The sequence below is a fragment of the Lactuca serriola genome, chromosome 4 (genome assembly GCF_051521515.1).
Source record: "Lactuca serriola cultivar US96UC23 chromosome 4, Lser_US96UC23_V15, whole genome shotgun sequence".
Taxonomy (NCBI): Eukaryota; Viridiplantae; Streptophyta; class Magnoliopsida; order Asterales; family Asteraceae; genus Lactuca; species Lactuca serriola.
Window position 1 is genome coordinate 140,815,451 of NC_136411.1, and position 9,848 is coordinate 140,825,298.

A 9,848-nucleotide genomic window follows, 5' to 3' on the forward strand; every position below is an offset into this window, starting at 1 on the left:
ATGTTTCCAAGAAAATTCGATATTTTGTGCTTGTAAAAGTGTTGTGGTCTAAACACCCTACGACCGAGTAACAATGTATGTATGATTTTGGATCACTAGAAATGTATATGTATTCCATAAATTAACAGTGGAGTTAATCTCTATGTGAGTCGTTATAACCATGCTTGATATGAATGATATGCGTGTCATGACGTTTTTAGACATCGAATTGTTTAAGATAAGACATTTGTCACCCAAGACTGGCCTAGTCTAGCTGTAGCGAACAACTCAGGTGCGGCGCTATCAACCTCGTATAGATCTATACATAAACTCTCGCTCCCCCTCCAGGAGACTCTGGTTATAACTACAGGACCTAAGGTCGTACACTAGGTAGGTACGAATGAAAGAACGTCTCACAAGAACCTTAACTATGTTTATGCGAATATTGTAACACACTATTTAATGTTTTAAATAACATTTATGTGTATGTACTAAGGTTACAAGGCCCAATGTGTATGTACCTGAATGAATGAGGCCTAATAAGCATGAAATGTGTATATATGGTCCGTCGAGCATGTAAATGGGTTAACAAGGCCCAATAAACATGTAAGGAGTATACAAGACCTATCAAGCATGTAAATGGGTCACTAAGGCCTAATAAACATGTAATGAATGTATCAGACCCAATAAGCATGTAAATGGACAACGAAGGCCCAATAACATGAAAATGGGTACACAAGGCCCAATAAAAGTGAGAATGGCGTAATTAGCCCGTTTGTTATTATATTGCTTGGTTTAGCTCAATTATTTACCAAAATGACATAAAAGGCAAACTTTTTGTAAGAATGACATCCTTGGATCATTAAGCCGAATATTTACAATTAAGGCACATTTTTTGTAAAAATGACACTTTAGGCCCATTAAGACCGAAAGTTTACTTTGAAGGGCTCATTTTGTATAAAATGACATTTTCAACCGACTTTTGTTAGAAATAACATTTTCAACCCAAATTTAATAAAAACGACATTTTCAGCCCATTTAACCAAAAATTTACATTTTGGCCCATGTTTGTTTAAAATGACAATTTAATCCATAAAAAGTCAAGAATTACCTTTTTAGGCCCCTGAAACTGTGAGTTTTTAAATAAGACCCATTTTTGTCAAAATTGACAAATTTAGCCCATTAAAACCATGAAGGCCCAAATAGAAGCCCATTTTGTGAAAATTAGCATTTCTGACCCCTTTAAAATGGTGAATATCTTAAAGATCCATTTTTATGAAAAATGACTCTTTTGGTCCTCTCAAAACCGTGAGTGTCATAAAGGATTCATCTTTTGTTTATTTGTCGAATATGGCCCCTTATACGATTTTATTTAGTTTTCAAACACCCTTTGCATGTTTAATCCTTTCAACATCATAGTAAGTCACATAAGATGGTTTCTTTTACACACATCACCAAGTTTAGTAGATATTTCGAGTTTGGTGAAGGTGTAACATGTTTTCATAACATAATCACAACATATAACATGAAACACACATATACGTGTATAAATACATAGATCTAACACAAAAGCAACTTGTATCCTCCCCCAAAACATAATAAAAACCGAAAACAAGGGGGTATGAACTCACCTTGATGATGGATTCGGTTTTAAAGAAGAGAAGAAGAAGCTGTTTTCAGTCTAGCAAGTCCCCTTGATGAGATCTTCGAACTTAAGGAGTTCTAAGAAACAAGAGTCACGAAATGGAGTGTTTATGAGTGATAAGATTAGTATAAAAATAATGTTAAACTTCTTGAATGGAAGTGGCTTACCAAAAATGATGAACATTGATGACAACTTCTTGAACACACACACAGGCACACACGAATTTTGAAGAGGAAGGATGGGATTTTTCTTGGAGTTCTAGAGAGGATTTATTAGTGATTTGGAAGTGGAATTGAAGGTGGTGATGGGAGTTCCTTTGGTTGAGAATAAGAAGATAGGCGAGGGGGAAAGAGTTTAGAGTTATTACTTAATGGTTAATTACCATCTAGCCTAGATATTTGGAGTGTAATTTGCATGGATACTCTACATATAATAGTGAGGTGTCAAGTATACCTTTGCCCCTTATTTATTATTATTTATTTATTTATTTACATATATATATATATATATATATATATATATATAACCGAGAATGAGAAGGAAAGAAAGAAAAACATTGCCTTTAGACTTGATATTGCATTGGACTATTAGGGATTTTTGATCCACGTGGGCCCACATATGTGTTTACGGCCCAAAAAGAGCAAAGATATGGGTTTTCGGCCCATTGTAATTAAATGAGTGGTTTTCGGCCCAAATAGGCCCATAAAGACATGGTAAGTGATTTTCGGCTCAATAAGGCCCATGAAGAGTCTTATGGCCAAGACACTACAGTTTAATGAATGTGGGTCCAAATAGGGCCCAAATGAGGATTCTTGACCCAAAAGAATCAAGTTGATGGGTTACTGGGCCATTAGGCCCAATAAATGGAGTCTAGGTCCAACAATAGGTTTGAACCGGGAAGTTAGCGTTACAAACCCAAAGTTGAGTGAATACAGTGCATTGAATTAGGTTTAGGGCTTCACGCGTGAGTTTTGATTCGAATAGTTGTTTTTCAATGAGTAATATGTATAACATCAAACTTGGAGTTATGAGATACATCGAAAGCTATTTACATCTGGACGGAATTTCGTAGCCCAAAATGCTAGTTGTGACACAATCTCACATCCTCTTATTGTAGCCAATGGTCTCCAACCTCTCTTTATCACATATCATCTCTTGCGATCTCATATACAAGATCCTTCTTGTTCCCCTTTATTTTTTTTAAATATACTTATGCAAATTTTAGATGTGGCTTTTTCTCTTGGATCTACTTATGTAGCTATACTGATTGAGTACAATAATGTTAATCTATTTTCATGATGAGATGATATGTTAACTTTATTGGGATTAATCATTTATGGGGTTGTTGATCTTTGTCATTTTGATAACATTCAGGGTTAATTATCTTATTCTTTTCTTGAGGTAAAAAACTAAAAAATATAATCTTGAATGCTTAACAATTATTTGGTAATTGGTTTTTAGCTTTGTTTACTTGTGTCTACCATATTTTTTAATTCTATTCGAAAAAATATAATTTTGCAACTTTTTATGTGCCCTAACTGAATCAAATCCAAGATCTTCAACTGACTTTACTAGAAGAAAAAGTGTACACGACTCTTTAAAATAATGTTTCAATTAGGATTTTATGTGAAAATTTTAGTTTTATCTCATAGTTTGTTATAAGGTTTTTGGTAGTTTAACATAAGTCGGAAAATCTAAATAATAATAACAACAGTTGTTATATTGAAATATTACATTTTAAAATTAAAAGTTATTTGGTTCATATCTACTGTTTTCAAATAAGAACTCAGTCAGGCAATTTGTGGTCATTGTGTTCTTAGTAGTTATTCATACTTAAAACGAAGCCTATGGGGTTAAAAGACACTTCCTATCTTTTAATTGTTTTTTTATCTTTGAGCTGTCCTTAAATGTCACTATGTACAAAAAGAGTTTGTGAGGCAAACAAAGAAAATAAGGCAAAACATGAATAGGAGGCAATTCGTAAATTCAAAAAATAAAAAAAGATCAAAAAGCCACAGACCGTGAAGAATATCATAATGTGCCAAAAGAGTGGGGAAAATAACAAGATATATGGACCTAAAAGAGCATCATAAAGTTGAGAACGGGTACCCTCGATTTGCAAAAATATAAAGGTTGACCTATTAAGTTGTATTGGCCGTGTTATATTTTGTTAGTATATGTTAGGTCATAAATTGTGGTTTATACTTTGCTTTTCATAATCTATTAGAGTTCTTGGTCTAGGACCGAAAACACCATGTTTTGGTGTTGTTTGGACCAAAATCACATGTGATTTCGGTTAGGCTTTTGGGTTTTGGGTTGGGTCTTTGTATTTAGGTCCAGGTATATATAGTGTTATTTTGGCATGAAAAAGAGTTAGATGAGAGAAAGGGAGGTTTTGGTGAGTTTCCATAAGCTATGAATGTGATTTGGAGAGAAACATGAGAGAATCAAAGTTTAACTATGAATCTTATGTACCCGGCTATTTATCAATAACAGTGTGCATTGAAGATTAATCATCTTGTTCTATTCCATATTACATCTTGCATCATTCACTAGATTGGGATTCCGAACCATCATAGTGAAATCGATTGATACATAGCGAATTTGAGACTTACAAATGGTATCAGAGCTTGGATCGGTATTAATCAAATAGGCAAAATATTAAACTTTTCTTGGACTTTTTCTTGGAGTTTATAGCGTTTTAGATTTATTTTGGATAAATTTTGGTTGTTTGTTCTTTGTGTACTTCATATTTTTTAGTGTCTGATTGAGTTTTAGCTTTAAATTTGAAAATTTTCATGTTTTTAGCATTTCCTGCGAGGTCCTCGGTCAAATAGCTTTAGATCCTAATGGTTGCATAGGTCTTTAGTTAGGGCTTCAACAGTTCTTGGCGGCAGCAAGCGATTTCAGTCTAGGGTTTGTGAAGTTCTCGATCTCGTTGTCAGTCCGCAGCCTCGCGATTCTCGGTGTGAGGGTTCTCGGCTAGGTTTGGACTTCTCGGCCTCACATCTCGGTCAGACTTCTCGGTATTCGAGTTCTCGTTTGAGAGGCCTCACATTCTCGGTCTAAAACCCAGTTTTCGGCCCAAATGCCACATTTGACCAAATAACTTCGTTTTTCGGTTCCTAAAGCTTCGTATTCGGTCAAAAATCCATGTTTTCGGTCAAATAACTTCGTTTTCAGGTCTTAAAGATTCGTATTCGGTCAAAAAGCCATGTATTCGGTCAAATACCCTTGTTTCTTGGTCTTGAAGCTTCATTTTCAGTCTAGAAACTTTTGTTCTTGGTCAAGGTTATTTTTTGAACAAAAAGTTTGATTTTCATGTTTAACTTTCAAGTTTGACTTTAACAATTAACTTTCTAGTTTTCAAGTTTGAATTTCAAGTTTGACCTTCATGTTTGACTATCAAGTTTGACTTTCGAGGTGTCAAGTCAAAGGGAATTTTTATTGGCTACACAATCATATCTATTTTTGGTAAATTACTCTTTTTGGTGAATAATTAGTTCTTCAATCACCAAGTTTAATGAAGCTTCCGGCTCTCAGTTCTACGAAGCTAAAATTAAACATTATCGTGATCAACATGATTTATTAATTAGGGAAATTAAGGACCTCAAATATGAAGGCTATACTCTCAGAAAGGTGAAAAAAACCTTAAAAGAAAAATTAGAAAAACAAACCAAAGACCTGAAAAGGATAAAGGAAGAATACAACACTAAATGTGAACACTATGACTATGATTAAGATAAGACTGCCAGATTAACTGCTGAGCTAGATACATTGAAAATCAAGTTTGAAAATTCATATTTCAATTTTAAGAAATTAGATGTGTCAAGTAAGAAAGTTGAAACGATGATTGAAAAACAAATTAGATGGAATGAAAAAAAGGGGTCTAGGGTATGATAGTGTTCCTCCTCTATTTAATGATAACTACACTTTTACCCCCTTTAACTGAGGAAGAAGTGGCAAGGGAAGCACACCTATAGTATGGCAAACCTACTGTAGTTGAGACGGTAAATGATGATAATGTGAACAATTATGATGCTTCTACTTCATGTGCAGATAAGGTCATTGTGCAAGATGGGGATGAGTAATTCGACTTATGTTGATTGTGTAACCAATGTGTCTTTGAACTCTGAATTTGTTGCTTCTAATTATGTTACTTATAATAAAACTGTCGTTGGTATATACAGGCCACTAAAACAAGAAAAGTAGACTGCTTTCTGTAAGTGTGCTTGTGGGAACAATCAGAGACAAGGCATGGCCATGTTACCAGGGACAGGCAGAAACAACTTCTACGTGAAGAAACAGACATGTTTTCCACTGTGGAAACCTGGACACATTGCCCGAAATTTTCCCAATCGTGCATATGTTCCCTGCTATGCACAAGGTTGGCAGAAAGTACCTAGAGGGAGATCCTCCAAAAGAACCTGTCAAAGTTACGTTCAAGCAATGGTGACTGGAATGCTAAGAGGGTCAAGAATCAAATTTCCAATGACAAGAAGGGAGTGTTTGTCAAGAAGAGAAATTCAAGAGATGGTTCAGTTAAACAAAGATCGGTTAGTTCGAAGTTATCTCAGTGATCGGTTTCAAGTTCTAAATTATGTCCTAAGGTATTCATCTGATCAAACAAGAAATGGGTTAAACATGACTATAGATGGGTACCCAAAGTTCACACATCTAAATCATCTAATGATTCTAACATTTATTCATCTTCTGTGTGTGAAAAACAAGATATGTCATGGGAAAGAGTATCTTGTGTTGATAGTGATGGTAGAACCAACTACAAAATGGACTAGGTTCCAAAAACCAACTAATCACGCACTCTGTGCTGGAGCAGCTATGGAGGAATTGATGGTTTTTAGTATACTACAACATCCTATGGTGCACATACAACCCTAAATACATTGGATCTATGGTTGCACTAATTATACATGTAAATGGATTCCAAGGCATTAACCTATAACTAGCATGCAATTTGACATAAACATACAAGATACTAGTTAGAGTAACATACCTTTCGTGTTGTAGCTTGATTCCATGGAGCTTAAGAGCCTAGTGCCCCAAGTGTGAGACCTCAAATGGTTCACACAACACCACCAACAACTTGGAATAACTTGAGAGAAAAGTTGTTATGCTCAAAATCGGCTAGCCCTCTAATATGAATCCTTGGAGCCGATTTCTTGAGCTATGGGGTCTTTATATATTGTGGCTATTAGGGTTACACCATGTAACTCATGACTTTCCAGATTCTTCATGCTCCATGGGTTAAAACCTCCATGGAGTATCCATGGGTTACTCGATGGGTTTAGCCCAACATGAAGAACTATGAATCATCATCCCGTATATATAAGAATGAATAATTTACACAATCAATCCCCATATATTTAATTAGTTTTTTTATCACAAAATTAATTCTAAATTAATTCTTGATCAATAATAATTAAATAATATGATTTCATATTAATATATCAAAACTTAATATATTAATAAATCATAAATATCCTTTTCTCACAAAAGCCTATCCAAATCGTTTCGATGCCATGCGACCCGAATCGACCATGCCAAATTGGGTCGAAAACAAATTATCACATAATTTTTCTATTAATCTAAACTAACTCATAAGAATAAGATAATTCAGATCATCAATATTCAAGAAATTAGCATGAACATATAAACTAATACAAATCTTGAAATTATTACAAATGTCTTTTAATTGGATGAGAATCAGCATTACCATAACAACAAAATCAAATTTTGTAAACAAAAACATTATGTGGTAATGATTCTAATCCAAAACAGGCCAAAAAAAACTTGAAATTTTGCTATCAGGGACACCAAATCATTGAGTGCAAGAACCAACTCGACAAGTTGGTTGAGTTTACACATGGTCTCATCAAGTCCCTCAATGGAATCGTCGATTCCCCTGTCCAGAAAGCAAAAAATTCATTCTTTTTAGTTTTTTTTCAGCAATTTGCATCAAATATAATTGAAAACAAGTCTTGGCTCCGATACCACTGATGGGTTTTAGTATACTACAACATCCTATGATGTACATACAACCCTAAATACATTGGATCTATGGTTTCACTAATTATACATGTAAATGGATTCCAAGGCATTAACCTATAACTAGCATGCAATTTGACATAAACAATAGAAGATACTAGTTAGAGTAACATACCTTTTGTGTTGTAGCTTGATTCCATGGAGCTTAAGAGCCTAGTGCCCCAAGTGTGAGACCTCAAATGGTTCACACAACACCACCAACAACTTGGAATAACTTGAGAGAAAAGTTCTTATGCTCAAAATCGGCTAGCCTTCTAATATGAATCCTTAGAGCCGATTTCTTGAGCTATAGGGTCTTTATATATTGTGGCTATTAGGGTTACACTATGTAACTCATGACTTTCCATATTCTTCATGCTCCATGGGTTAAAACCTCCATGGAGTATCCATGGGTTACTCCATGGGTTTAGCCTAACATGAAGAACTATGAATCATAAGCCCATATATATATATATATATATATATATATATATATATATATATATATATATATAGAATTAATAATTTAAACAATCAATCCCTATATATTTAATTAGTTTTTTTATCACAAAATTAATGATAAATTAATTCTTGATCAATACTAATTAAATAATATGATTCATTTATTTTATGTTATTTCTTCCCTATGCACAAATTTAGGGGGATAAATAAAAAATACAAAAAAAATATAAAATAAAAAATATAAAAAAATTATAAAATCAAAAATTCCGAAAATATGTTCTCTTTCGTAAGTGTTCTTGGGAAGTGATATAAAGTTTAGTGCTAAAGGGAAATATGAGATGCATGTAATGCACTGAAGCTAAATTGTTTAGACTCTGTGACTAATGTGCTGGTAGGCACAAAGGATTTAAAATTAAAGGACTAGACACAGCTGACAATGAAAGGACTAGGCAATGTTAACTCATCTTGACTTAGATAGTTACATTTGGACTGGCCATACGACACTCGGATAGATTGAGTTATGAGATAAACATGGGTGCCTACGAGATATAATAAAGTTACTTATCATCTAGAACTGTGGCTCAACACTTCTTCGACGTACAGAATTTTGTCCTTAATTATGGTGCTAATAGGGTGACTAGGGGGTTCAGATAAAGTAGGTCTGTGTGAAATTGTTTTTTTTTCTTATCCTCTCTGTCAGTCATATGTTGCCCCATTTTGCGTGATTGGAAGAGATCCAACTTGGGATGCAACATATGCACTCTATTTCTAAGCTTATCTCTATCCATCTATGTTAGTCATACGCTGCCCCCTCTGTGTGATCGAAAGATCTGACCTGGTACACAACATATGCACCTTTCTATTTCTCTAACCATCTATCTATGTTAGCCATATGTTATCCTCTCTACGTGATTGGCAGATATCCGACCTGGGATACAACATATGCATCTCTATATCTATCTTCTCTCTCAAATAATTGAACACTCACCTAAAGTAAAGAGCACCTTGGAATTCCTTGATTGCTAGGGTATGTCGTGAACTGGGGAACACGTTCTAGTGCACTTAAAGTTGAATTAACTAAAGGTTGACTGTAGATCTTGCTGTTGAATTTAAGTGGATAACAATATCCTTGGTCGTCGCCAGCTAAATGGTCTATTTAGGAATATAGGTGCAATGTCTTATCACTTATAATCTGTCCAACTTGCAAATATCCTTTATGTTTACATGGACCACAATACTGGTAATTGACCTGAGCTAATAATGCAAGTGTGTGTTGATAAACGATATTGAATTGTTTGACAACTTTGATCCCAAAAGTTTTAAATTAGTTATTATTTATGTTTTTGTTAAATTTGTTCATATTTTTCTTCTATGCACATATTTAAGGGGAGAATTAAAAAAATCAAACAAAAATCATAAGCATTTAAAAAAAATCCAAAAAAATTTGTTTATTTATGTTTTATTTCCTTTTCAGAAAACTAAAAATCGAAAAATATTTTATTTTTATTTTGAGTGTATTTTTAATTTTATTTTTATTTCTTAGTTGTTTCTATTGTGTGCTAAGTTTATTTTTATTTTATTTTTATTTTTATCTCAAAAAATCGTTTGTCGTAAAAAGCGAATTCAGAAGAAGAGACTCAATGAGATTGTACCGGATTTTTCTAAGCAAGGAGAAGAAACTTGGAAATGAGTGATGATGATTACACTTCTCTTCACT